Raw genomic sequence first — 27819 nt, forward strand, 5'->3', positions numbered from 1 at the left:
CCTACCCCATAAGTTATCCCAAAAATCAGAGGGAAATGATCAGGGCTGGGGAGTAACGAAATACAATACGAAAAAAACAATATGGCGGACAGGAAGTTCAGCCGACTATGGCAACTTTGATATCTATGTTCTCAGCATGACCCAAGGAATATACTGAGACCAGTTTCATTACAATTGGTGAATACAGTCAAAAGTTATTAACATTTTTGTACATTTTGTTATAACTTTTGACCACAAGGTGGCGCTGGTCCGAAACTTCTCAGGCTCCTTCAGGGCATAGTGCTGATGACCCATACCGAGTTTCTTAATGATACGCTAATGTGTTCGTAAAATACAGCATTTTAGCACAAAATTCAAAATGGCCGATGGCCAAAATGGCCGAAGTGGGAAAATTTTTCATGACGGAAAATGACGACATAGGGTTCAATCGATTCGACTTGACCCAAGGAATCAGAGGAAAAAAGGATTTTGTTTCTAACCCTTACGGTTCAAAAGTTATTATCATAAACATAAGTGCAATTTTCGACAGCTGTTGGCGCTAGAGGGATTGAGTTAGAGACTCCAAATTTGCTATGGACAAAGGTCGGACTGTCCTCTAACTGTGTGCCAAATTTCATAACTTTCCCGCAAGCGGTTCTATGGGTTGCCATAGACTTCAAGAGCGGAAGAAGAAGAAGAAGAAGAAGAAGAAGAAGAAGAAGAATCGAAAATAAAAAGAACGCCAACAGATACAATAGGTGCCTAAGCACCTTCGGTGCTTGGCCCCTAATAAGCGTACGGAACGCCAACAATAACAATAGGTGCCTAAACACCTTCGGTGCTTGGCCCCTAATTAGGGTTGATATGAATGCATCTCTGAAGGTAATTGTCTTCAGAAAAGTTTTGATGGCTTTTCCTCTTATCTCCAGCACAGCTGCATTGTATATAGTGGTAACTATGGAAACGCTCTATCACTGCTGTTCCATAAGCGCCACCTACTGTCAGAGAGTGAATTTGCATTTCATTCAGTCCGTCTGCTGATTGTGTTTTGTGCAGGTGTCTTATGTAGCATAATTTTACAAAGCTAAAGTCAGACCATGCTGTTTTTGCTGTTAATCTTGAAATAACCTGAAAAATATTTATAATTAATAACAATATTTTATTGTTATTTAATATTTTTTTATCCCTCTGATGCACATCTTTACAAATATAATGTAGGAATGATATATCAATAGTAATTATATATGGATGTGATGTTAAGAGAAAAATTTAATATATTTTCATAATTTGTTTATCAAGATTCAAAATTCTTTACCAACACAAAGGTTATGTCTAATAAACCGCAGATAAATATTTTGTAACTGATGTTAAAAATACAATTTAGTGGAAAACCAAATCCTGATGGGTAGAGGTCATTTTTACTTACAGGTTGTAAACTTAAAAACAGAACATCAAATTAATATGGTCTTTTGAGTATTTCAAAGTAATCCAAAGTATTTAGATTAAGTTACTAAACTTGAGTAATTTACTTTTTAAAGCATGTATTTTGTAATCTGTAGTGAAATACATTCTAAAAGTAACCTTCCCAACCCTGGAAATGATAGATGAATAACACTGATGTAGAAGCACCAATTCGTGATTTTAAGAATAAACTTGACATAATCTGTAGACTTATCCATCAAATCTGATTGGTTGATTTGAATGTTGTCCAGGATCAACAAAAATGTTGACCCAGGAACATGTTGAACTCAGCAAAATCAGGTTATGCTAACGTCACATCAGCAGAGGGAGCCCTCTCCAGAGTATTGACTGTGTGCCGCTCCCTCTGCTTCATGAGTCACTTCCTGTTCGTGGGACATTTAAGCATGGTTAGGTTATCAGGCAATTGCGAAGTATTGCCAGTTTACCTGCCTTACAGAGCGTTTATTTGTTATGGTCTTGCTATCTTGTGTATGACCATTGCCTGTTTAGTTCTGTTTCTGCCTCCTGGATTACCCCTTTGATCTGTTGTTTGGATTGGACTGCTTTATTGTGGATCTACCTCTGCCTGCCTCACGTTTATGCTATCTACCTGTCGATTTGGACTTGTTTGCTGTGGATTTTATTAAACAACTGCATATGGATTCCAACGCCGCCTCTGCCTCATTACATAATACTTCGCCATCGATGAATCCAGCAGAAGTTTCTAATCTGCAGGCCGTGTTCGCTTATCAAAGTGACATCCTCAAGGAATACCAAGAACAACTGGGCAAAGCACAAGCAGCTAACGACTATCTCACGCAGTATTTACGATCACTACCACCCACTATGCCAAAGAAGGTAAGCTTTGCTTTACCCAATAAATTCAATGGTTCAGCAGAGCAATGTAAGGGATTTCTCCGTCAAGTAGAAATCTTTTTCAAACACCAAGGGGATGATTTTGATTCTGATGAGAAAAAATGTGCATTTCTCATGTCACTATTAACTGGCAAAGCGATTGAGTGGGCCACGGCAGTCTGAGAAACCAGATCAGTTGTCTCAAACATCCTATACTTATTTCGTTCAACAACTCAGAGACGTGTTTGAATATCCAGCGGGAGGCAAGGATGTTTCAACACAGCTCATGCAGTTAACTCAAGGCCGCCGATCAGCCGCTGATTACAGCATTGAATTTAGAATGCTCGCCAACCAGAGTGGTTGGAATGACATTGCACTCAAGGCCGTGTTTCAACGCAGTTTGAATGTTGAGCTACAGGCAGAGCTCCCATGCAAGGGTGAAAACCACTCTTTCTCTGAATATGTGACGCTAGCAATCAAGTTTGATAAACTCATGTACAATAACCCTGCTAAATCCAAGTTACCATCAATGAGAACCATGTCAACCCAGCAAACGCCTCAGATTTCCAATCCAATCTACTGCTCAAACCAACCCAGAACCCATGCAGCTAGGAGTTACAAGGCTTTCCATGGAAGAAAGATCATGACGCTGATACACAATCTGTGTTTTTACTGTGGAGAGGCAGGCCACCTCAACGCCGTATGTCCACTAAAGGCCCGGAGGAACATCTATGCTAGCAGCCGGGTGAGTGTTGACAATTTTTCGCTCCTTACTGCCAAGTCTCTCAGTACCATTGTCAAGATTACTACTAAAAACAATTATTTTGAATTCACAGCGTTGATTGACTCCGGATCTGCATTGAATTTAATCCTTCAAGACCTCATCCAAAATTTCAACATCCCCAAACAGCCCTGCAATCCACCACTCAAGGTCAACACTGTTAACAATAAATCTATTGGAGATGGCATCATTCAACAAACTCTGCCCATGCAACTTCAGGTGAGACTATTCCATCTGGAAACCATCTCATTCTATGTGATTGTTTCCCCACGCCATGAAATCATCCTAGGATACCCTTGGCTATCTGTTCACTACTCAGTCATCTCGTGGCACCATGGTGAGATTAAGTAATGGTCACAGTTCTGCTTTACACACTGTTTGAGCGCCATAGTTACCAAGCCTTGCTTAACCACAAGTATTGAAAGTCCTGAAGCTAAACTGGTCACCATCCCATCGTGTTACCAAGAGCTGCAAGAAGTCTTCAGCAAGACCAAAGCTACCCTGCTTCCACCTCATCATTCCAAGGATTGTGCCATAGACCTCCTGCCCAATGCGGTGCCTCCCAAAAGTAAGATTTATCCCCTTTCACGTCCAGAAACTCAAGCAATGGAAGACTACATTGAAGAAGCCCTCAGTTCTGGTTTCATTCGTCCATCCATTTCCCCAGTGGCTGCAGGATTCTTCTTCATGGAAAAGAAGGATGGAGGACTTCGGCCTTGCATAGACTACAGAAGTTTTAAACAATGTTACAGTATTCTGTTATCCACTCCCACAAGTACCTGCAGCATTTGAACAGCTCAGGGAGGCAACAATTTACACCAAGTTAGATCTCAGGAGCGCATACAACCTCATAAGAATCAGAGAAGGCGATGAGTGGAAAACAGCATTTCTGACCACCAGGGGGCAATATGAATATCAGGTTATGCCATATGGGCTGGCCAATGCACCGGCAGTATTTCAGTCATTCATCAATGAGATCTTCAGGGACATCTTGAACAAGTACGTAGTGGCATACATTGATGATATCGTTATATACTCCAAGTCAAAAGATGAACACAAGGAACATGTCAAGACTGTACTATCAGGACTGTTGGAAAATCAACTTTATGTGAAAGTTGAAAAGTGTGAATTCCATGTCCAGCAAACCTCATTTCTGGGATACAATGTCAGCCATCAAGGTGTAGAAATTGACAATTCCAAGATCACAGCAGTTAATGGCCCCAACCAACCACAGTCAAAGAACTTCAGCGCTTCTTAGGATTTGCTAATTTCTACCAACACTTCATCTGCAACTACAACATTACAGCATCACCACTGACATCCCTACTGAAAGGTAAACCTTCAAAATTAAAATGGACTGAAAGTGCCACCCAAGCCTTCACTGAACTCAAGAACAGCTTCACGACAGCACCTACCCTCAAACATCCAGATCTCAACCTACCGTTTGTTGTAGAAGAAGTCGACACCTCAGACAGTGGAATTGGTGTGGTACTCTCTCAACGCCACGGACAGCCAGGCAAGCTTTATCCATGTGCATATTTTTCTAGAAAACTCACTGATACTGAACGTAACTATGATGTTGGCAATAAAGAACTTCTGGCTATGAAAGCCGCAATCGAAGAATGGAGACACTGGCTGGAGGGTTCCACCCACCCATTCCAGGTAATCACAGACCATAAGAATCTTGAATACATCAAGAGTGCGAAGAGACTAAACCCTCATCAAGCACGCTGGTCGCTTTTCTTTATGATGTTCCAGTTTACAGTAACTTACCATCCTGGCAGCAAGAATAGCAAGGCAGGTGCACTTTCCAAGCGACACAATCATCTGCAAGCAAAATCCACACCTGAGTCCATCCTGCCCCCATCAGTTATCGTTGTACCCGTTACATGGGATTTGATGGACGAGATCCAAAGAGAGCAACAGAATGAACTAACGCCACAAGGTTGTCCTCCCAACAAGCACTATGTTCCTGCAAATCTTCGAATAAGGGTCATGCAATGGGTCCATACATCACTCTGCTCAGGTCATCCAGGCATTTCAAGAACACTCCATCTCACACAAAACTCATTCTGGTGGCCATCCATGGTTAAAGATGTGGCTAACTATGTCAAGTCCTGTTCAGTCTGTGCCCAGTCCAAAGCACCGAAAGAATTACCATCCTGTTTGCTACAACCCTTGCCCGTTTCCCGGCGACCCTGGTCACACCTTTCAGTAGACTTTGTCACCGATCTACCTCCATCAAACAAACTTACAACAATCCTAGTTATCATTGACCGTTTCTCAAAAGCTTGCCGTTTAATACCTCTGAAAGGCCTCCCCACTGCCATGGAAACCGCTCAAGCACTGAAGCACTGAAGATGTTGTTTCAGACAGAGGAACACAATTCACCCCACAAGTATGGAGGGCCTTCTGTAAGCAGCTGGACATCAATGTCAGTTTGACCTCAGGATACCATCCTCAGTTTCTACCATGGGCAGAGTATGCACAGAACTCTTTAAGGCATTCATCCACTGGTCTCACCCCAATTCAATGTGTGCTGGGATACCAACTGCCCATGTTCCCATGGTCAGGAGAACCATCGATGGTACCTGCAGTCGATGACTGGATTCGTCGTAGTGAGAGGGTGTGGGACAGTGCGCATGTACGCCTGCAAAGGGCTATCAGGAACCAGGAGAACCAGGCCAATAGGCGACGTCTCCCACATCCTCCCTACCAACCTGGACAAAGGGTCTGGCTCTCCACACAGGACCTCAAGTTGCAGCTACCAATTAGAAAACTCAGCCCAAGGTATGTAGGCCCATTTAAAATCTTAAGACAGATTAATGAGGTTACATACCAGTTGGAAATTCCAGCTAATTATCGTGTCTCTCCCTCCTTCCATGTTTCCCTCCTCAAACCAGTCCACCTGGGTGCTGACACCAACGTCGAGAACCGGGAGCCACCTCCGCCGCTGGACATTGATGGATCTCCTGCATATGCGGTAAAGGAGTTGTTGGACTCCAGACGGAGAGGGGGTCAGCTCCAATATTTGATGGACTGGGAGGGATATGGACCAGATGAGAGATCCAGGGATGCCGCTCACGACATCTTGGATCCATCGCTTATCGAGGACTTTCATCAAGCCAAACCCGATCGACCAGCACCACGACAACGGGGATGCCCTCGTCGAGCACCAGGAGTCGCTCCTAGGGGGAGGGATTCTGTAACATCACACCAGCAGAGGGAGCCCTCTCCCAAGTATTGACTGTGTGCCGCTCCCTCTGCTTCATGAGTCACTTCCTGTTTGTGGGACACTTAAGCATGGCTAGGCTATCAGACCATTGCGAAGTATTGCCAGTTTACCTGCCTTACCGAGCGTTTATTTATCATTGTCTTCCTATCTTGTGTATGACCATTGCCTGTTTAGTTCTGTTTCTGGCTCTTGGATTACCCCTTTGATCTGTTGTTTGGACTGCCTGTGTATCTACCTCTGCCTGCCTCGTTTATGCTATCTGCCTGTCGATTTGGACTTGTTGCTGTGGATTTTATTAAACAACTGCATATGCAACTTTAACGCCGCCTCTGCCTCATTACAAAACACTTTTTTTAAATCAAATAACTCAAAAATAACAAATAACAAATAACAATCGATCTGTTCCAAAAAATAAATACCAAACCTGTGTAACACTCCAGTTAATATGCCAGGAAGTTACACTAAATAAAGGGAACGTTTATGCCTCTTAAACAGCAGGAAACAAAAAAAGAAATACAACAGGAGACCAATGTCATCAATAAACCCAAGTGTATTTACAATTCAATCAGTGTACACCACAAAAAAACACGTTAAACATCCAAGATAAAAAATGTGTGTGTGTATGTGTGCGTGTGTGTCTAAATAGTCTATAGAGTCCAGCGTGTTGAAAAGTTTATATAGGAGTAGTCTCACCGGGGAAAGAGCCAGTCTGAGAGCAGGATCCTACAGGTATAATCCAACTGTTTAAAGTCCTCCAAGGCTAGTAATCCGTGAAAAAAAAACAATATACTCCACAAGAGATGGCGAAATAACTGCACAGCAAAAAACAGTCAGAAAACGAGGCAAGGGGAAAAAGATTGTGTATTTAGAAAAGACGCGCTCTCAAACGTCGGCGTGCCGGTTCCTTATATAGGAAAAACATAGGAAACATCCCGCCGAGTTGACGTAACGCCACGTGACGACGGTGCGCGAGCGGGATCTCGCGGGAGCAGAATCTCGCGGGAATATAAATCTGGGTCAAACACAGACAACATATAAGGGAGAAAGCAACATACAGGGGAAAGCTATGTACATATAATAGTCAATGTATTATTATTATTGGCAATTTATACTATAATTGGCTTCCCCTTATGTGGCAACGCTACACCTGTCCTAATTGAAAGAAAACAAGCTGACGAAAAGATTGAATCCAATATTTGGTAATAAGGTAGCATAATTATTATATTATAAAACAGATTTATAAGCAATTTTTTGCAGTCATTTTTGACCGGGAACACCACAAGTGTGATAGGTTTTTCAACACAGCACAAGGGTTAAGGCACAAAACATAGTTGGAGGTAATAAATAAGGACAATAAACAATTACAGATGTTTTTTTGTTTTTTTTTCCAAATATAGATTTTTTTTTTCCCTCAAATTGTCTCATTTATATAACATCATAGCTGTTTGAGCTGCGCACACTGAAGCGCCGTAAACTGAATCGCTTTGGTTAATTAACTCAATGGAGCACATCCGATATACGATAATTCAGATATTTATACAAGATAAACATAATATTACAACTTATATTTGCACAAAACCACACACAGATGAACTTGAACTAAGTAATGTAGCTACTGTTGTGGATGCGTTCTTCCCATAACAACACGCCGGAACACCGCAACTATTACTACATTAATAACAATCATAGTTATTAATGTTTTGCATTGCTGTTTGAGACCTCGCACTGAAGCTAAAGATGATCATCAGTACAATAAAGTGCTGCTGTGTTCGTTGTCATGTAGGACACAAAAATGGCGGTGAGCATAGTGGAAGTGACGTCTTTGGTACCCATGGATAAACTTAGAACATTTAGAAGTTGGTATGAAAATGAACATAGCATGAAAAAAGATAAGATCATTTATTTGTAATCCAACAGGAATAAAAATCAGTACAGTGCTGACCTGGATAATAAAAGACCTGGATAACCTGGATAATCAAAACAACACAACATTACACACAATTTCATAAAACTGCTCCACCCTAGATTTGAACACAAACTCTTTGAGTATGGTGCTTGTCAGGCCTCTGGCATTACACATTGAGCTACTTTAGGATGCACAATCACAATGCTGCTGTGCTCACATGCTTTCGGTGTGAGAATGAGCACACAAAAAGGTATTACTTAAAATGTTAACCAGATTAGCATGCTAAGCTAACTTAATGCTAATGTAATTTATGGTCAACTTGATAGCTGAAGAGCCATTCTAGAAAGAATGGTAAATGGTTAGCATGCTAAATTAATAACATAATACAACAAACACAGGCAGGGTCAAATTTGGAGAGATATTTCATAGGAACAGAAGCGGATATCAAAAATCTGTTCATTCGGTCATTTCTGTGAGGCTCAGTCCATAGATCATCTGAGCTGATTTTGGACACTAGCAGTGAAAAAACTGTTATCCATTTACTTCAATTTGGCGGACAGTCACACTTATGGAAAAATAACAAATGACACGTCATCGGAATTAGCATAAGACAAAGGGAATTGGCGACACCGATGGTGAGCTGAGGGACTGACGGGAGATGAAGGAAAACCACTTTAAATCCTCATTATAAGTCATAATCATAAATGCAGTGCATGTTCACAATAACAGTTTAAATGAATAAAAGAATGATTTAAACTTGCATGGAAACTCACATTTTCATTTTGATTTACATTAATATTACACTTTCACTATTGACGATAAGCACTTAAAATACATTATGCAGTCATTACGGAGAAGTTAAACAAAAATAATATGAATTTAGATGGTAGATATGCTACTTTCGATTAGGGCTGGGTATCGATTCAGATGTTCCAGATCGATTCGATTTCGATTCACAAGCTCTCAAATCGATTCGATTTCGATTCTCGATTCGATTTTCGATTCTCGATTCAAATTTATGTGAAGGTGGCATCAACGTCGACAAAGCACCTGAAACCACCATTTAAGCACTGAATGAATGAATAGCCGCTTTTCCACTGTCGGGCCAGTGCGAGCCAGGGCTTTCAGCGGGCCAGGCTAGGCTAATAGTCCCGGACTTGTAGCACCGAGCCCAAAATCATGCTGCATTTCCACCGTCAGGCCAGAAGCTCCACAGCGCTTCACTAAAACCCGCCCGTAACACGCCTCTCTTGAACAACGTCACACAAACCCGTCATTTCACAAACAAATTGAAGTTTTATCAGAAAAATAATCAGAAAGAAATTACTGGAAACTAGCGAGATCGTAAAGTGAACATGATAAAAGCAGGCGTTGTTGGCATTTTGTTGTTTACTTAATTTAAAAACCCAAGCATCGATGTTTTACCAAACAAATTAATCATAATGAATTAATTTGTGTCAAGATTAAACATTAGTCACAGAAATAAAGTGGTGTTTACTGTTATTTCACAAAAGAAAGAGGACACACACTTATTCAGTCGCGTCTGTTTCTGTTTATTTGTAGTCATAGGAGGCGTATACATCACATATACAAAAAATAATAATTTCTACAAATTTTCCACCAAAAATATGACCTGAGGAGCTTTAGCACTCTCTCCAGTGACAGAGAAACAATCCCGAAAACATGGAGTTGCTTTATTTTATGAAATATGCGGAGCTAAATATGGTTATCAGTCCGTTGAGAGACGAGATGTGCTGACAGATAAAATAAATACATGATTGTGATAGCATATTTGTCTGATTTCTTCAAGCCGTCGTATTTACCATGTTTACTATGGTAATAGCGCGCATAGTCTTGGACATCAGAATCCACATTGGATCACAAACTGAAGTTATTTAAAACAATTACTGCTGCCTGAAAGTGAGTTTTGAGCTAAAATGATTTTAAAAGCCTTTAATGCCTACATTGCCTACATGTAATCATCCATGGCGGCGGCGCCTTCGTCTGGTCTCCACACACAAATGAACTCCGCCTTTGTTCGTAACCACTCCCTCAAAAGCATGAGCTGGCCCGCTTTGGACCAAGGTATTCGGCGGGCCGAAAAACCCAGGCCGTTGGCCCCGAGGAAGCCCCGACGAGGCACGATCAAGCCCCAGAAGTGACAGTGGAAACGTGACTGGCCCTGGCACGCACTGGCATGCACTAGCACGCCTGCTTTAGGCCCGACAGTGGAAACACGGCTGACAAGTTCGCCTCTCGCTCCTTGGTGACATCGCGTAAGGCAAATAAGAGGGTGACATCTAGTGGAGAAGACTCGTAATTGGATTAACGTTTATCTTACGTTCAATGTTTGCGGAAATAAATATGGAAAAAAAAATCGATTCGTGGCCTTTGAGAATCGATTTTGAATCGACCACATTTAAAAAAACGATTAATCGAAAAATCGATTTTTTTACCCCAGCCCTATGTATTCACGCAAGATACTCCATACGATGGACATTAGACATTAGACATCTGTGTGCACATGTATTTGACTATTCAGGCGCGAGCAGAACTGATCGAGAGAGATAGCGCACGCGAGAGAGCACTTCTGTTGTGTGTCATTCAGCGCAATTCCGCCTATCCCTCCTTCACTAACTGCACGTAAATAACGAATTGTGTGATTGTATTGTAATTTTGTGCTTTGTTTAATATCATAAGTAACCTGCTATGTCTTGTCGGTCGACGTGTTGTCAGTGTCCTCTTTGCTCCGTGATGCATTTATCACTGTGTGTGGCGTCACAGCGCCAAGGCTTGTCGGACAAAGCAACACTAAGGGGGGCGGGTCTTTGCGAAGGGTCAATTCGGCTAGGTATACATCCGTGCTAAAATATCAAGGTGAAAGTCATCATAGCTTGCCTAGTATAGACCCAGCTCCCAACCCAAATTTGAGAATAGATTAACGGCGATATTTTTTTTTATCGCCCGATAAGAGTCTCACGTTAACGCAGCACGTTAACGCCGATAACAGCCCACCACTAATTAAAATACTATTTGGCCAGTGGAAATGAATGAATCAACTCTATATTAAAACCTTTATCTAAAGTATTTTATCCATGGGTTTCAAAGACGTCACTTATGCTATGCCCGCCGCCATTTGTGTCCGAGATGGCATCTAACACAGCAGCGCTTCATTGTATTGATGTTCATCTTTAGCTTCAGCGCGAGTGCTCAAACAGCAACACAAAACATTATCTACGATTGTGGCTGTCATATTAATAACATTTTAATTGTCTACACTATTGTATTAAAATATTGTGAATTTTGCTGTGTTTCAGCGTGTTGTTACAGGAACGCATCCACAACAGGAGCTATTGCTACATTACTAGTTCAAGTTCATGCGCGCATGATTTTGTGCAAATATAAGTTGTAATTTTATGTTTATCTTGTATAAATATATATATGAATGACCCTATATAGGATGTGTTCGGTTGAGTTAATTAACCTAGCAAAGCGCTTCAGTTTACGGGTGTTCGTTCAGCGCGTGTAACGTACGTTAGCTCAATCAGTAATGTTATCAAAATGAGATGATTTGAGGAAAAAATCTGTTATTGTTCATGATCCTTATTATTAACCAAACCATTTATGAAAATAATACGAGAACAATATAAATGGTTGTTATTAAAAATAATGCATTCATTTTTTGAAAACATGAAAGTTTTAATATTACAGTAGTAAACATTTTTAATGACTTGATCATTGCTGTTTGAGCTGCGCACGCTGAAGCTGAAGAGAATTAACTGAAGGTTTACTCAACGGAACATCCTATATAAGATAATTCATACTGTAATTCATAAGATAATTCCACTACTGTAATGGGCAGTTTTAATGTTGAATGGCATGAGCATGAAGAGAGGAATTGGGTGAACTGAATTTAACAAAGGGTTCAACAGTTATAACCTTTAGAAAAGTGAATATTTGAACTGGTGGTGGTGCTTTAGAGTTGGTCCTAGAGACTCCAAAATTGGTTCAATCACTATTCATGACCATCTCTACAACTGTGCCAAATTTCATAATTTTCTCATGTTCCATTGATAGGGCTACCATAGACTCCCATTCTGGAAAAATAATAATAATAAAACTAACAATTACAATAGGGGCTTGTTGTGAACAACAGTCAAGATGGCATTCTGGGGACCAGTTTACTACAGGGCCCCTCTCTAACTCCTGGTGTGTAAGAAGATGTGCCACACTGTGGTTGGATCTTTGGTGACTGATCATAAACAAAATGTTCAGCAACATCAGATAAGATGTTCGGACAACTACCAGACACCTCTTCCAGAACAGGAAGGGGGACCTTCTGCACCCACCAAAACCAATAGAGGACTTCTCATTGGACGACACGTTGACTCTAACCACCAAACTCATTCCTAAGGTTTAGGCAAGGACTGCCATAACAATTCCTTCAGGACCCCTGCATGGAGCAGCAATGACTGAAATAAAGAGAGGCCACAGAGATCTATCTAAATCCATTCATACCTATGTTTGGAGGCCTTAATTTGATCTAAACTGTTTATGCTAATGGTTACTGACTGTTAAAACAACAGGTCATGGGACAGACCTGTTCACAGATAAACAAATGCATGGACGATGATTTAACTATTTCATAGTGTGTTTGGTGTCTATCTGTTCCCTACGATGCCTTTAATAATTTGAAAGAGGTTTGGTAAAGAAATAATTCATGGGTAAAATGTTAAAGACACTATTTTAACACTGTACTTTATGCTATGCAAATGAGTTCCACACTAGGGTGGGCAACACCGGGGCTGCTTCAGATAACAGTAACCAATCACACTCCAGGATTGGCAAGGCACCACATTTCAATCTCCTCATCATCAGAAATGGATAAATATGTCCCCCGGGTAGACACACCCTTGTTCTGCGTTTCCAGCTCAACGGGGAAGGAGATATTAACAGACACTCCACGTCCTGAGTTTCTGACCTGACGGGGAAAGAGACTACAAGACGGTTAAGGTGAAGCTTTCGTGAACATAACCTTTTAAATCGCTTCCAGCTGCACTCTAGCTGCAAAAAGGGCCCCAGCATTGAGGGACTTCATCTGACCCTTAAGGCTCCTACAGCAGCACAGCCAAGTCCACAAAGGACCTCTGCATCGGCAGACATTGCCTGTACCACACGGCTCCTCAGCGACACAGCCAGCCTGCAAAGGAACCTGTGAAGATTCATCTGACCCAGCTACCCAGTCCATCCTAAAGGACCCTCTTGGCGCAATCGAAGTTCAGCATACTCCAGCCCAGAGTGGCACGACTACTGGATCGCAACTACGCTCCCTCCCACTGCACGCAGCCTGCATCCTCAGTGGAAGACGTCTCTGCTACCGGATTGATCACCCAACTGTGTGGAACGTAAATATAAACTTACCAATCCTCCTTTCTAGAGACCTACAGGCTTACAGGCTACAGTCCCTTCTGTGCCCCTAATAAGTCTCTGGTTGAAGGAAATGCAAATTCACGCCTGTACAGTAAAGGGCACAGTTTCAGCTGTGCTACCATTCTGGATTGCAGAAGAATTGGATTGCAAAAAACAAGCACAAATGTGCAAAACACATGTGATGTTTAAGTCTTTTTTGCTGATTCGAATGGTTGAATTTGATCATTGAAGGTCAGTAACAAAGACATTGGTTAATAAAGAGAGATTAAATACATAAAGTATATTTTAAAGAAACATTTAATTTTTAATTTAATTTTCAGGTTTACGTTATATTCTGATGTTAGGATGTAATGCGTTACCCCCCAACACTGATCACTTTTAAGCTGATTGTTTACAAGTGAAGAACCCGTGTCAGCACCTACCTCTCGAATCTCCTCACACAGCATAGTGAAAACCCAGAAATACAGCACACACTCGGAAGGGGCAGGGCCATCAGGAGGAGGCGGTTTGAAGTCAACCAATAGCACATAGGCGTACAGAAACAGGAAGAGGAAGTACATCAGAACGTTGCTGATAAATGTAGTGACAGGAGCGTACCAGAACTGCTTCCAGCGGGACAACAGAAAGGGCTCCTTAAGTTTACAAAGTTTCAAGTGTCTACAGGAGTACCTGTTACAGGAAGAAAGAAACAGGCAAAGACAATAAGGGTAACAAATTTCAGTCAACCTCATCAAATCAAAAGACCAAAAAAGATAATTAATGAACAAATTTCTGTGCAAATTGTTCATAAATCCATGGGTTTCTAATTGACCAGTCAAACCTTTAGTTGGTTGTCTGATATTTGAGACATCTTGCTCGGCTTCACTGCTGAATATTATAAGAAGATCACAGATAAAGGCATGTTTGTCTACAGAGATCATATATTTATGCATGAAGTATCAAATAAAACATAATTTACTTGTGTTTGATGTCACTAAAGAAGACAGTCTCTCCATTGTCTGTTGCTGAGGGTGGAGGTGACATCGGTGATTTCTCCCTTTCTGTGTTTTCCTCCTTCCTGCGAGAAAGAAAGAACTTGGTCATTCCGACTATGCAGTACATTTAGAATGTTAAACACAGCTTGTAAAAATGGAAACGGTTAATAATTCACTATTACTAATTTTACATCATGTTACTAATTTTTACATCACTGGGTGATGCACTGCTAATTTATTAAGACATTTTCCAGGTGTTCACTTTTTGTTCACAATTTTTTTTCTCTTTTCTCCAATCAAAATGGATCAAACAAAACATTTTCTTGGGAGTGTTGTACAGTACCCGTCAAAAGTTTTGGAAACATTAACAATTTTTCAATGATTTTGAATGAAGATACAGTACGGTTAATAGAGCGGTTAACAAAAGACAATAGAACCCATTATAATCAGTGATGTCGTCTACACGAAGGACAAATGCTTTGCAGCTTTTAGATGTTGCGACACAAGTGAGAATGGTCGCGTCTGGTGTAGACACGGTGTAAAATACTATAAAAGCAGTAATTTTGCAAAATGTTTTCTATTTGAATATTTTAAAATGTAATTTATTCCTGTGCTCAAAGCTGAATTTTCAGCATCATTACTCCAGTCTTCAGTGTCACATGATCCTACAGAAATCATTCTAATATGTTGATTTGATGCTCAGGTAACATTTATTATTATTATTATTATTATTATTATTATTATTATTATTGTCATCAATGAAAACATTTTTGTAGAAATGGTGATACTCTTTCAGGATTCTTTGATGAATAGAAAGTTCAATGAACAGCATTTATTTGCATTCATTAATTTTTTTAAAGCACTTATTAAATAGAAAAGTTTTGTAACATTGGTGAGCATAAGACACTTCTTTCAAAAACATTAAAAAAAAAAATTGTAATGTTTCCAAACTTTTGACAGGTACAAATCAATGTAAGCTTTGTGTATTCAGGTCATTTTTGACCCTTTATATGGGATCTAAAATACCTTTAAATCTTTATATTTTATCTTTAAATTTGTTCAAAATGCTTTTAGTTTGCCCACAACATCATATTTATGGAATGCCAAACATTTTGTATACTCGGGTTCTGTTCGGGTCAAATTTCTGCAAACATTAGCAATGGATTCTGTGATAATTTGAGGCATTAGTTACTAGTTTGTCTCTTGTTGTCACAGAAAGCAGAGGACCCAGAAGCGAATGGACAGATCAGATGCAGTTTATTATTATCTCAGAGTCAAAACACAGGCAGTCTGCCAAGCACCAGCTTCTTGGTTGTTCGCAGCTGGAAAACAGTTCAAAGAAAAACAAAAAGAGATCCTGGACATGGCGAAGGACTCGCAGCTATGTGGAGAACTTTGGTGATCCACAAGGTCTCAGGCTGCAGGGAGACTGGGCAGAGAACAGGTATGATGTAGGCTACACGGCGGTGCCAAACAGAAAAAAACTGAGACTTGGACTGTGATTAATGCTAACAAAAAACAACAGACGTAAGATGGAGATTTCCTTTGCATAAAGAGCCGAGTTACACGTAAGAAAACATGTATAATAATCTGGCAAAGAGGCAAGAAAACAGCAGAGAGAAATAGCAAAGGAAATCAGAGCCGAGAAGGAACAGGTGTGGAAATTATCAGTGCGAGTGCTGATTGTAACGACATACAACTGAGTCTAAGTAGCAATAATGATATGCGATGATATATCAGATCATTATTTAGTCTTGTGTATAATACAGTTAGCCAAGGCTACAAAACCACCACCCAGCCATAAATATGGTAGAACCATCACTTCTACCACTAAAGATTGCTAAGATAAATAATCTCCCCGAGCACTTTCATCGCCTTAGTATACCTGACAACTTAGAAGAACTCGATGCTGCAACAGAAACTATTGGCTCTCTCTTTTCCAGCACATTAGATGCAGTCGCTCCTTTACGTCTAAAGAAGATTAAGGAAACTAATCCAACGCCGTGGTATGATGAGCACACTCGGGCTCTAAAACGAGCTGTGAGAAAAGCTGAACGTAGTTTGAAGAAAACAAAACTAGAAGTTTTTCGCCTTTCGTGGAAAGAAAAAATGATTGAGTACAGAACGGCTATAAGAAATGCTAGATCTACTTATTTTTCAAATCTCTTAATAGAAAACAAACATAATCCTAGGTATTTATTTGACACAGTGGCTAAATTAACTAGAAACAGAGATTCAACTGCTGACGTTTCCAAAGAGCACAGCAGTAATGACTTTATGAACTTCTTTACTTGCAAGATTGACAATATTAGAGAGAAAATTATAAACATGCAACCGTCTACAGTTTCGCTTCAGACAGTGCACTGTAGTGTCCCTGAGGTAAAACTAGAATCATTCGCCGCTATAGGAGAGGAAGAATTATCTAAACTTATCAAATCATCAAAATCAACAACATGTATGTTAGAACTACTGAACTACTGAAACTACTGAAAGAAATGCTTCCAGAGGTCATAGGTCCACTTCTTGATATAATTAATTCATCTTTAACACTAGGATACGTGCCAAAAACTTTTAAGCAGGCTATTATTAAACCTCTTATTAAAAAACCTCAACTAGATCCGAGAGATTTAGTAAATTACAGGCCAATCTCGAATCTACCTTTTCTGTCAAAGATACTAGAAAAGGCAGTTTCAACACAACTGTGCTCCTTTTTAGAAAGAAATGGAATCTGTGAGGATTTCCAGTCAGGATTTAGACCATACCATAGTACTGAGACTGCTCTCGTTAGAGTTACAAACGATCTACTCTTATCATCCGATCGTGGCTGTATTTCTCTATTAGTGTTATTAGATCTCAGTGCTGCTTTTGACAATATCGATCACAACATTCTTTTAAAAAGACTTGAAAACTATGTTGGCATTAGTGGAATTGCTTTGGGGATGGTTCAAATCATACTTATCTGACCGTTATCAGTCTGTAGTAGTTAATGAAGAGATGTCGTATCGATCACAAATTCAATATGGAGTACCACAAGGCTCAGTACTACACAGTAAAATCAACAGTGTTAATCAAACAGTGTTAATCTGCATTTACTCTTAAGGAGTTAATTTAACAACAAATAGTGAAAAATACCCCCTAGTGTTGGTGAAAATAATCAGAGTTGAATTCTACTTCGTTAAATTTACTCTGTTAAGCTCCGCCCCTTAAGCCAACTCTGAAGACCTGAGCGGAAGTTCTCTCGTCGCCATTTTCTTTTGCCTCGCACTAAAAGGTAAGTTCTTTTAATTAACTTATTAAAACGTAAGTTTAATATTTGATGTTAACAATTGTGCTGATAATAATGCAGTTGTAGTTTTCTGATCTGGTTTAATTTGGTTTAAACTCGGAAATACTGAATAACTTCGCTGCAAGTCACTAGGCCTATGTTGGAGAAATGTGTTTTTTCGTCACAATGTGGTAATAAAGTTTAGATTATGTCAGTAATCTTACTTAATTTGATTTTCAGCTGTAGTTAGGTGTATCCGTTTAATGTGTTTATAGTTTTTTTTTTAACGTTTAATTATCTAACGTCACAATAGGGTGTAAGGTGACACATTTTTATGTGTTTGGGTGGTCGAAATCTTGCAGGTAGGGCTGTGGCTGGTGTTTTCAACATTTTATAATGTAAACGTAACGATGAAGTTAATTCTAAATTCGATTTGTCAAATGCCACCATAGTATTTTTATTGAAGCCACGTAAGTTAGATGGCGCTGTGGGATAGCGTTAACATGGCCCAACACTGCGCAACGAAGAAGGCGATGGGGAAGGCGGAAAGTCTCATTTAAAAATACCCGCTTTTTTGTTTCTCGTCACTTTAACCTTCTGCGATGATTACGGTAGCACGAACGACTATTTTATATTATTGTTAGACATAAACAATCAGTTGACTTGAGCAGAGCGGCGGTTGATACAAGTAACGCATATTGAAATTCACTCTTTGTTAGCAGTGACTGTTATTGGCATGGCACATATTGCTGAACTAACGTATTTTGTTCTCTTTTTTTGTTTTAATTAACAAGCTTCTCCTGTGCACTCAAACAAGTCCCTGTCTTCATCCTTTGACTCCACTGACTCACAGGACACACTCATTATTGAAGAACGGTTTTCAAGTACACGAATGAGGCTCGATGATGAAGCTAAAAAAGGTGGGCAACACGTTATTACTTATGCATTTGAGGGGGAAAGAAAAAAAACTTACTGTTGAAACTAATAAATCAATTTAAAAATCCAACATTAATTTGATCTTTGATTAAACATTTAGAAGAATATGTATAAATATATATATATATACACACACATTTTTTTTTTTTTATTATTTTGCAGTACATCACAACCAAGGAATGTGAATGAGAAATATCCCAGAGTAATTGTGGTGTTCCTGTATCTCAGTGGACCCCACCCCCACGTAAGTATCACACTTTTTAAGTTTTAAATGGTGTATTTTGCTCTTGGATTTAAGTTTTTTTTGTTTTTGTTTTTTTTCTTCTGCGCTTTTGTCTTTCTAAGGAGCATTGCTATGTTGGTGAGAGTGCCACCAGATACTTGACATGGAGAATCAAAACTATACAGAGAGGCATTGCTAAAGAACAAGGAGTATCATTTGAAGGTACAAAATTAAATGAGAATTTCATTGTGTCATCTTTCATGGCAGTTTTATTGCCATGGTGTTGCATTAAAGGGTTAGTTCAACCAAAATGAAAAGTTCTGTCATTAATTACTCACCCTCATGTCGTTCTAAGACTTGTTCATCTTCAGATCACAAATTTTTTGATGACAGAAAAATCTTTTTGATGACAGAATGCTGTCAGATTTCTTTCCATTGACAGTCTTTGCAACTGACACTTTGATGCTTTAAAAAGTTCATAAAGAGATTGTAAACTAATCCATATGAATTGAGCGGTTTAGTCCAAATTTTCTGATGAGAATCGGTCGCTTGTTATGATGAACGGGTTTAATTTTTGTTTTTACTCGCATGTAAACATTGATCAGCAAACATAAGCAGAAGCTCAACCGAAACTGAATAACGCACAAGGACTGTGCTGGTTATGTGCTGCATAACCAGCGTTTGAGCTTCCGGATGAGGTTTGGTTTTGTGTGTTATTAAGGTTCGGTTGAGCTTCTGCTTATGTTCGCTGATCAATGTTTACATGTGAGTAAAAACCTAAATTAAATCTGTTCATTATAAGCGATCAAGTCTCTTCAGACAATTTGATCTAAACCCCAATTCATATGGATTAGTTTTCCAATGTCTTTATGAACTTTTTGAAGCGTCAAAGTGTCAGTTGGAAAGGCAGTCTATGGAAGGAAATCTGACGGCATTCTGTCATCAAAAATATCAGTTCCAAACAAGAACAAAAGTCTTATGGGTTTGGAACGACATGAGGGTGAGAATTTTCATTTTGGGGGTGAACTAACCATTTAATGTGACTAAGGATTAACTTCATATAGCAATATTCAAGCAGTGTTGATCTTAAAATGCTTTTGTTGTTCATCAGGAAAAGGATTGTCTTGTCAAGGCCAGAAAAGGTGTCTACATCTCAAGTGGGGATTATCTTGTCTTCTAGAAGGTTTGTTTTTATTTATTACTATTTTTATTATTATTTTCTTGTAGTTTCTTTATTTAACATTAGTCCTGTGCAATTTGCTTGGTTTTCTCAGAGTGAAACAAGCATTGAGGAGCATCTTCAAGACATCGCTGGAAGTGCTCAGTCCTATCACCTGGCTGTTGAAACCGAGAATTCAGTTCACCAGTTCTTTATTCTTGATCAACATGTCATTCCATGCAAGTCAGCCTCTTCTTTTGTTGCCTTTTGATGAAATGTTTTAATGGGATTATGTTTAATGTTTAATGGGTTTAATTCACCTAAAAATGAGAATTCTGTCATTAACTCTCCCTCATGCCGTTCCAAACCCGTAAGACCTTCGTTCATCTTTGAAACAACAATGAAGATATTTTAATGAAATCTGAAAGTTTTCTGTCCCTCTGTTGACAGTTTACACAACTAGCACATTCAAGGCCCCGACAAGTAGTAATGAGACATTAAAGTAATCCATGTTACTCTGTTGGTTTAACCTCAACTTTATACACGCATTCACACAACGACTGCTTTCATTTCAGCAAATCACTCATGCGTCGTGGTGCTCTCATGTACGCAAGTCCGGTTTTGCGTTGCTTCATAAAACTGAAGTTAAATCAACAGAGTCACATGGGTAACTTTAATGATGTCTTTACTGCCTTTCTGCACCTTGAAAGTGGTAGTTGTGTAGGCTGTCAATGAAGTGACAGAAGTCTCCCAGATTTCATCAAAAATATCTTAATTTGTGTTCTGAAAATGAACAAAGCCTTACAGGTTAGAATGACATGAGGGTGAGTTAAGGAGAGAATTTATTTTTTGGTGAACTAATTTTAAGGCAAACTTTGTTTTGGGCACCATTTATAACACATTTATAATATAGATGTACACTCTTGTTGTCAGAATGAAAGTGTACAACAAAGATGCTGGCAAAGTGAAGTCCTTGTATTGCTGAGGTTAGAGCAAGGCTGCTTAGCTAGGTGGTTCAACAGATTCTGTACTGCATACAGTGATGTATTGTCATTTCATGCAGATGTGATGTATTTTTGTGCATATACGTGTATGTTTTTTGAGCCTGACAACGTTTAAATAAATGTTTTAAATGTGATGTCGTTGAACTTGTTTTCTTTTCTGTTTTGAAAACACCAATTGGGTTTTGAAATTTGAGAATTTTTCACTATTACAAATGTAAATAAACTCTACATAAGTGAAATATTAACACTAATCTGAGTTAATTTTTCCGCTAGTGTTAAACTCTAGTAACACCAAACAGAGTTAATTTCTCCTAGTGTTAAACTCTAGTAACACCAAAAGAGTTAATTTTCCCTAGTGTTAAACTCTAGTAACACTATTAAGTGTTGAGCAGTGTTAAATTTTTACTCAAAATAGAGTTAATTTAACTCTGAAAATTTAACACTATGACGAGAGTCAATTTATCACCAATTCTGAGTGGGACCAGATACACTCGGGCCGAGTGTTAAATTTGACTCTTATAGAGTTCATTTAACACTGCAAAATTTACTGTGTAGGACCGTTGCTTTTCACTCTGTACATGCTGCCCTTAGGAGAGATAATTAGGAAGCATGGTGTTAGTTTTCACTGCTACGCTGACGATACTCAGCTCTATATTTCCTCGCGCCCTGACGAAACCTACAAATTCACAAAACTAACAGAATGCATAGCTGACATTAAAAACTGGATGACAAGAAATTTCTTATTAAATTCAGAAAAAACTGATATCCTAATCTTTGGACCAAAAACTTCCTCACGAAAAAACCTTAAATACTCTCTAACACTAGACGGGTGCTCCATTAAATCTTCGTCCTCAGTTAGAAACCTGGGTGTGCTCTTTGATACCAATCTTTCATTTGAAAGCCATGTTTTCTAGTATCTGTAAAACCGCCTTCTTCCATCTAAAAAATATATCTAAATTACGACATATGCTCTCAATGACAAATGCGGAACAGTTGGTTCATGCATTCATGACCTCAAGACTAGATTACTGTAACGCTCTACTGGGTGGTTGTTCTGCTCGGCTTTTAAACAGACTACAGTTGGTCCAAAATGCGGCAGCTAGAGTTCTTACTAGAACCAGAAAGTATGACCATATTAGCCCAGTTCTGTCAACATTACATTGGCTCCCTATTAAACATCGTATAAATTTTAAAATCTTGCTACTTACTTATAAAGCTCTAAATGGTTTAGCTCCCCAATATCTAAGCGAGCTCTTGGTGCATTATAGTCCTTCACGTCTATTGCGATCTCAGAATTCAGGCCAGTTGATAATACCCAGAATATCAAAATCAACTGAAGGCGGCAGATCCTTTTCCTATTTAGCACCTAAACTCTGGAACAATCTTCCTAGCATTGTTCGGGAAGCAGACACACTCTGTCAGTTTAAATCTAGACTAAAAACACATCTCTTTGCTCTTGCATGCACATAACACATTATCAATACATTAACATTTTTTCAAATCCGTTAAAGGATTGTTACGCTGCAATAATTAGGTCGGCCGGAACCAAGAACATTTCCTATAACACTAGATATACCTGTACATCAGAATAAGAATGGCATCTACGCTAATATCAGTCTCTCTGCTTATCCTGAGGTTTGCCGGGTGCTGGATCCAGGCCGTATCCAGATCAGATGGAGAACCTGTGTCTGGACCTGACTACAACGTAGCCCAGGAGACAATGGGCCTACAGATCCAGTTCTGGCTGCATCTATTTTTAAATCTCCGTATCCGCTTACATATATTTATATATAATCTATTTTTAATCTCTATAATAAAAATGTATAATTCAGATTTTGATCTCCATATCCATTTACATATATTATATATATCTTCCAAGGGGTTTTTTCCCTCCTAGGACTTTTTTCCCCAGTGTTAGCACGCTGGGTTTTTCTCCTAGGGGGTTTTTTCCACCCCTGGGAGTCAGCCGACATTGGCTTAATGTAGCACCATCTTGTATACGTTACATATTACCACGCTTGCTTGTACAGCTTATTTTTAACCACTTCTCTTTTTTCTGTGCTTCTAATATGTAAAGCTGCTTTGAAACAATTACCAATTGTAAAAAGCGCTATATAAATAAATTTGACTTGACTTGACTAATGATAGGAAAAAAAGAAACGGGGAGAATATCAAACCCGACCTATGACACTTACGCCATCCTGTCAAATAAAATGACCAAAATTGGTATTAACAATAATACTTGTAAAGCATTTATTACTCTTTGTTAAAGGTGCCCTAGAATTGAAAATTGAATTTTCCTCGGCATAGTTAAATAATTAGAGTTCAGTTCATGGAAATGACATACAGTCTCAAACGCCATTGTTTCCTCCTTCTTATGTAAATTCTTTGTGCAAAAGACCTCTGAAGAACAGGCAAATCTCAACACCCACTGCGACGCAACAGTCGGGATCATTAATATGTACGCCCCAAAATTTTTCACATACCAGCCCATGTTCAAGGCATTACACAAGCCAGTATTAACTTCTGGAGTTGCACAGCCGAATCAACAGACTTTATGCAGGTAAGCAAGCAAGGACAACAGCGAAAAATGGCAGATGGAGCAATAATAACTGACATGATCCATGATATCATGATGTTTTTAGTGATATTTGTAAATTATCTTTCTAAATGTTTCGTTAGCATGTTGCTAATGTACTGTTAAATGTGGTTAAAGTTACCATTGTTTATTACTGTATTCACGGAGACAAGAGCCATGTCATTATTTTCATTATTAAACACTGTATAATTAATAAACACAACTTCTCTCCAAAAGTGTGTAATGTTAGATTTAGCCCCATTAGCCACAGCATAGGCTATCAAACTCATTCAGAATCAAATGTAAACATCCAAATAAATACTATACGTACATGATCTGATATGCTGCATGACGAACACTTTGTAAAGATCCATTCTGAGGGTTATATTAGCTGTGTGAACTTTGTTTATGCAATGTATTATAGAGTCGAGAGCTTGGGGGCGGGGAGCATTTAAAGGGGATATGCATTTCTAATTATGCCCCAAAATAGGCAGTTAAAAATTGAATAATAAAAAATCTATGGGGTATTTTTGAGCTGAAACTTCACAGACACATTCAGGGGACACCTTAGACTTATATTACATCTTGTGAAAAAGGGTTCTAGGGCACCTTTAATGTTAATTTCAACATTTTGTAATATATTAAAATAAAAAATTTTGTCTGTTAATATTATTTAACAGACTTGAGCTAAAATGAACTAACAATGAACAGTTGTATTTTTATTAAGTAACATTAACAAAGATGAATAAATACAACAACAAATGTAATAATGATCATTGTTAATGTTAGTTAACGAATTAACTAATGTTCACTAATGGGACCTTATTGTAAAGTATTACCAGAAATTTGCAATGCTGAAGTACTGACCTGAATTTGATGAGTTTGCTGTAGCAGAGAGGAGGAATGATCACAGCCAGCATCAGTTTCCAGAGCTCAGTTCCACTTTCCATGTGACCCCACCAGATATTAGACAGCTGCGACTAAATAAAAAGACACTAACCTTGTTAAAAAAAAAAAAAAAAAAAAAAATCCTATTATTGACTGTTTGCATGTCGACAGACCTGTACTCCATCATGGCTGATGAAAACATGGGCGTCAGCAGCAATGGCCATCTTCAGACAGGTGGCATCACCCCACATATTAGACTTGCGATTCAGTAGCTTATAGGAATCACTTGCATTGGTTTGGTAGCACATGCTAAACACATCTATCAAAAAAATACAGGAAGAAACAGAGGGTTAAAACTTTCTTTTATCACTGGGTTTATAAGATGCCAAAAACCGAATACTTTCATGCATCATACTGTGAGCCATATTCTCCAACTTCATGGCCATCTCCTTCATGGAAATCGTGGCCTCTGTCTCAATCTCTTGTTTAGACAGCTCCCTCAACAGTTTACATCCTCCCAGAGCCGTCAGAACCGGCTCGTCGCACTGAGAGAGAAGAGCAGTACAGATGAGGGTGATGCCCAACATTTCTTTTTATACATTTCACTTTTTATAAATGGCTGACAAATAAAGCTGACACAAATTTCCCAATTGGACTTTTATATTGGCCTAAACATTTAAATGGTGGCTGTCATAAAACAGATTTATACAATCAATATTGAAGCACATGTTAAGTACAAATACAAAGAATATGCAATAGCCTATAGTGTAAAATGATCCTCTCTAAGTTCATTTTTGTAACTGACTATATGAGCTTTTGGACAATGAATGGCTTTTCTGAGGTAAATGTGATGATAAATGTGACATTTTTACAAGCTATTTTATTTTCTGCGTTTGAAACACTGATTGTTTGATTACATGTGGTATGATACAGATTTTTGTAAGTTGTAATGTATCTTTCAACATATCTGAGGATGTTCATTCATGTTTATTTTGTGTTGTAACTAGTAAAGCGGAAGAGATGATTGGTTCACGTGTGCTCTGCGTGAACTGAAGCACTACAGCGATCTATCATGCCAAGAAAGTTCACGACACCTCGAGAGACGTCTATGGTCTCACTCCAGTCTATGGGAAAGTAGCACGTTTTCGATTCTTGTGAGGTTTATTGTACTTTTCACCCCAATCTCTCCCCGAGTTAGTCCAAGAACCATCCCATTCTACTTCTGATTGGCTAACAATGTTAGTTTGGTTGAAAGTGAAAGCTGTGTTCCTCTCATGCCATTGGTAGACATACTCATGAACTCGAACGTAATATACACAAATTATTTTTTTAAAGTAGGTCTCTCATTTTTTCCACTACCAAATGTCGCACGCCGGAGAGAAACTTTAAGCCCTATATATATATATATATATATATATATATATAGGGCTTAAAGTTTCATGTGCATTAGTCTTAATGTTGACACATCTTCCTTGTTAAATGAACATTACTTTACAGTACATCAAAAAAATAAACCAAATACAATTCTATTATATATATATATGTACAATGGGTACGGAAAGTATTCAGACCCCCTTAAATTTTTCACTCTTTGTTATATTGCAGCCATTTGCTAAAATCATTTAAGATTTAAGTTAATTTTTTTTTTCCTCATTAATGTACACACAGCACCCCATATTGACAGAAAAACACAGAATTGTTGACATTTTTGCAGATTTATTAAAAAAGAAAAACTGAAATATCACATGGTCCTTAGTATTCAGACCCTTTGCTCAGTATTTAGTAGAAGCACCCTTTTGATCTAATACAGCCATGAGTCTTTTTGGGAAAGATGCAACAAGTTTTTCACACCTGGATTTGGGGATCCTCTGCCATTCCTCCTTGCAGATCCTCTCCAGTTCTGTCAGGTTGGATGGTAAACGTTGGTGGACAGCCATTTTTAGGTCTCTCCAGAGATGCTCAATTGGGTTTAAGTCAGGGCTCTGGCTGGGCCATTCAAGAACAGTCACAGAGTTGTTGTGAAGCCACTCCTTTGTTATTTTAGCTGTGTGCTTAGGGTCATTATCTTGTTGGAAGGTAAACCTTCGGCCCAATCTGAGGTCCTGAGCACTCTGGGGAAGGTTTTCGTCCAGGATATCCCTGTACTTGGCCGCATTCATCATTCCCTCGATTGCAACCAGTCGTCCTGTCCCTGCAGCTGAAAAACACCCCCACAGCATGATGCTGCCACCACCATGCTTCACTGTTGGGACTGTATTGGACAGGTGATGAGCAGTGCCTGGTTTTCTCCACACATACCACTTAGAATTAAGGCCAAAAAGTTCTATCTTGGTCTCATCAGACCAGAGAATCTTATTTCTCACCATCTTGGAGTCCTTCAGGCGGGCTTCCATGTGTCTTGCACTGAGGAGAGGCTTCCGTCGGGCCACTCTGCCATAAAGCCCCGACTGGTGGAGGGCTGCAGTGATGGTTGACTTTCTACAACTTTCTCCCATCTCCCGACTGCATCTCTGGAGCTCAGCTACAGTGATCTTTGGGTTCTTCTTTACCTCTCTCACCAAGGCTCTTCTCCCCCGATAGCTCAGTTTGGCTGGACGGACAACTCTAGGGTTCTGGTTGTCCCAAACATCTTCTATTTAAGTATTATGGAGGCCACTGTGCTCTGAGGAACCTTAAGTGCAGCAGAAATTTTTTGTAACCTTGGCCAGATCTGTGCCTTGCCACAGTTCTGTCTCTGAGCTCTTCAGGCAGTTCCTTTGACCTCATGATTCTCATTTGCTCTGACATGCACTGTGAGCTCTAAGGTCTTATATAGACAGGTGTGTGGCTTTCCTAATCAAGTCCAATCAGTATAATCAAACACAGCTGGACTCAAATGAAGGTGTAGAACCATCTCAAGGATGATCAGAAGAAATGGACAGCACCTGAGTTAAATATATGAGTGTCACAGCAAAGGGTCTGAATACTTAGGACCATGTGATATTTCAGTTTTTCTTTTTTAATAAATCTGCAAAAATGTCAACAATTCTGTGTTTTTTCTGTCAATATGGGGTGCTGTGTGTACATTAATGAGGAAAAAAATTTAGCAAATGTCTGCAATATAACAAAGAGTGAAAAATTTAAGGGGGTCTGAATACTTTCCGTA

The 27819-nt window shown here is 39.1% G+C and overlaps 1 long non-coding RNA gene and 1 pseudogene across 2 annotated transcripts; one reads left to right on the forward strand and one right to left on the reverse strand.

Moving 5' to 3' along the window:
- LOC125256050 overlaps nt 1-27819 on the reverse strand; it is a 122829-nt pseudogene that overhangs the window by 26008 nt on the left and 69002 nt on the right.
- Nucleotides 17684-20960, forward strand: LOC125256051. Of its 2 annotated transcripts, XR_007182043.1 has the most exons (6): nt 17684-17892; nt 18681-18806; nt 18985-19066; nt 19168-19267; nt 20157-20228; nt 20320-20960. It is a non-coding gene; the product is annotated as an uncharacterized LOC125256051 (long non-coding RNA). The 2 variants fall into 2 exon arrangements; XR_007182042.1 differs by lacking the exon at nt 19168-19267 and having other exon boundaries at nt 17773-17892.

Source organism: Megalobrama amblycephala, linkage group LG20 (genome assembly GCF_018812025.1).
Source record: "Megalobrama amblycephala isolate DHTTF-2021 linkage group LG20, ASM1881202v1, whole genome shotgun sequence".
Classification (NCBI taxonomy): Eukaryota; Metazoa; Chordata; class Actinopteri; order Cypriniformes; family Xenocyprididae; genus Megalobrama; species Megalobrama amblycephala.